Source organism: Parasteatoda tepidariorum, chromosome 4 (genome assembly GCF_043381705.1).
Source record: "Parasteatoda tepidariorum isolate YZ-2023 chromosome 4, CAS_Ptep_4.0, whole genome shotgun sequence".
In the NCBI taxonomy this organism is placed as follows: domain Eukaryota; kingdom Metazoa; phylum Arthropoda; class Arachnida; order Araneae; family Theridiidae; genus Parasteatoda; species Parasteatoda tepidariorum.
Genome location: NC_092207.1, coordinates 13981753 through 13984782, shown reverse-complemented (window position 1 = coordinate 13984782; position 3030 = coordinate 13981753).

Genomic DNA, 3030 nt, shown 5'->3' with positions numbered 1-3030 from the left:
CTTTAAAAAGTATTGATACAAAAAAAAAAATTCAATAAATTCCTATTTATTACACTGACGTACACTAGCAATAGCATTAAATTGCATTGTCAATGAAAATCTTGTGACAGGGTAGATTTTAGCTGAGCATACGAAAACGTTGCAAACGGAAACCTTATAATTATGTAGATTTAAGATGATTTTCATCTTAGAATTAGCTTTATTCAAGGTTTTTTTTTCCCCGCTTAAAAACCCTAAGACAACCTCGTTTTAAGGTTGTTATGTTGAAGGATGTTTTCCAAGGTTTCGGATTAGGGTAATGTGTGTAGAATAGAGCAGATTGTCGCAGACCACGTTTGAAGGTTAGAAGGTTTACACGTAAACCGTGTAAAAAAACCTTTTTAGGTTTGCATGAAAAGATTTTTGTTGTGTTGAAAAAACCTTATATTGCTATCTGGGTAACTATCCTAATACTTAAGTTCTTATATAAATAACATATTATCAACCAAGTAGTATAATCAAATTATATTAATTTAATGTTTAATAATCACCAATAAAAAATAATGGCAGCTTACTCTTGGAACATAGAATTGAACATATACGAACCCTACTACCTTTGATAGTTTAGAGGGGCCCCGCCAAGCTAAAATCAATCAATCTATTACAGTCGCATGAAGTACATATTACAAATTTTCCCTATTTACCTAATGCATGCTGGATAGACTACTCTTCGCAAAGTAAAAAAACATTTTTATGGTTTCTCCTACTCGAGCAGTTCTCAAAATTCGATTCACGTTTTTCGTTCACAATAAACTGAACTACTATTTATTCAATTGAGGCAGAGTTCTATTTTATTTGTCACGACTCTAATGAAAAAATACTTCCTCGCATAGTCGTTTTGATCAAGATTTCATACTGTAAAATACCGTTTGTTGTTATTGTTTGTTGCCAAATAAAGCACATAGGGTTTCTAAAGCGAGATATTATTGTAAAAATTGAGATTAGAACATAAGTTTATTTTTATTATATCTAATTTAAATGTGGCCGGTGCAAATCATGAGAGATCAGCCAAATCAGCAAAACTCAAAAGCACCACAGTATTATAGCTCAATTTTTTTTTTAACAGACCTACACAATCTAGGAAAGGTATCCTAATACGGGGTAGCCTCAAAAAATATTCAGTATTTTAACTCTGTATATATATAAATATATATATATTAAAATAATAAAAAAATTTCAGAGATAAATTGCGTCAGAATGACATCAAGTTTAAAATTCTAAGGAAATTTTCCATTTGGTGTGTCATTCTGACAGAAATTATCACTGAAATTTACTTAAAGAAATTTACTTAATCCATAGCTTATTTTCGAGTTAGGGGATTGGGCCTGTGAGTTGGCTAAACAAAATTATTTTTGGGTGTTCAGTAGAGTCCTCTTAGCCAGGTAATCATTTCTTTTCCATTCAGGTTTATAAATATGGCGTTGGTTGGCAGTTTTATGATTTTCTTCTTTGTCATTACGATGGGACTTAAACATGAATTTAAAGCGCTTCAAAACTCATTTCAGTGGTATTCACTCTGCACTAATGTCAATGCGAATAGACAACTCATCTCTTTTTTCTATGACGTAGCAGTTATTGCTAACCGACTTAGTAACCAAAACGTCCGCAGTGGACTGATCGTTAAGACACGGTTCCCAGCAGATTACCGAAGTCAAGCATCACTGGCTGCTGTCAGTGTGCGGGTGGGTGACCACTTGGAACAGTCTGCGTAGGGACCGAGGGTGTGCGGTATTGGTCCTCGTTAAACTGTGCTACAGAAAAGTGCTCGACTTCGCGTGCAGGTCGTTGGGCTACCGAAGTGGGGGTGCCATCCCTTCCGCAGAGGATCAAAATTGTGATGGCATGTCTTCGGATCATCCTCCGGGATGTGTCCCAGACCGTCGCCAATAGCCCATTATGCAGCTCTAGTGCGACGTAAATTAACAACAGCAACAGTAGTAACCAAAACGTAAACATTTGCCTTACTTTCATTCAACATCCAAAGAAACCGCTTTCCCCTTTTACGTCTGACGGTGAAATTTCCTTTGTCACACAGGAACAGATACAGATCTTAACGCAATAATACCAGATGAGCCTCTTGCTTTACTACCAAGATTTTAAGTTTTATTTTATAACCGATGTTGAATACCTGTGACCCACTTTTGGATTTACGACTATCGATGTTCAGTTTCATAGCCATATAATTTTGAACGAAACCCAAAAATCAAAGGAATTTTTTGAAAAAAAACTAGACTTCATGGAGGAAGTTGTGATTTTTTTTCTAATATTTGCATATCCGTATTTGTGTTACATGGAGAAGAAAACCTCCGAAAACCTTCTAGGGTGAGCATGATGGTAAAAGAATTCTAATTTTTGATTCGTCTACCACTGACAACGGCATTTTGGTCGGTGTGAGCCGAAAGCAAAACTTGTATCTACCAGCCATCACTGGGATTCGAACTTCGAACCTGAGTCACCTCATTGGGAGACGAGAGCTCTTTCTCCTTTGAAGCAGATGTTAATATTGAAAGCGAAAAAGTGAGGCAGCTCCGCTCAGCACACTTTGCCTATTTCGCATATTTATACATTTTGCGACTGATGCAAGCCCCAGTAGCACAAGTATGACCTTGTTTGGAGGAGAAATGGAATTATTTAAAAATCTTACTGAGACGATGCATTGCATGATACAACAGCATTGGCAATGGAGCTCTGAATTAGGACTCTACATCAAATTGTTTAATTTTTGACTATTTTTTAATTTCAACTCTTCCATCAATGTTAATACCAGAGTTGGCCAAAAATGTAATCGATTACATTTTTTGATTACAGTAATCAATTACTTGTAATCATGATTACAATTTTCAAATATTTTGATTACAGCTGTAATCATGATTACAATATTGATTACAGTAATCAATTACTTGTAATCGTGATTACAAAGTTTGATTACAGCTGTAATCATGATTACATAGTCGATTACAGTAATCAATTACTTGTAATCATGATTACAAT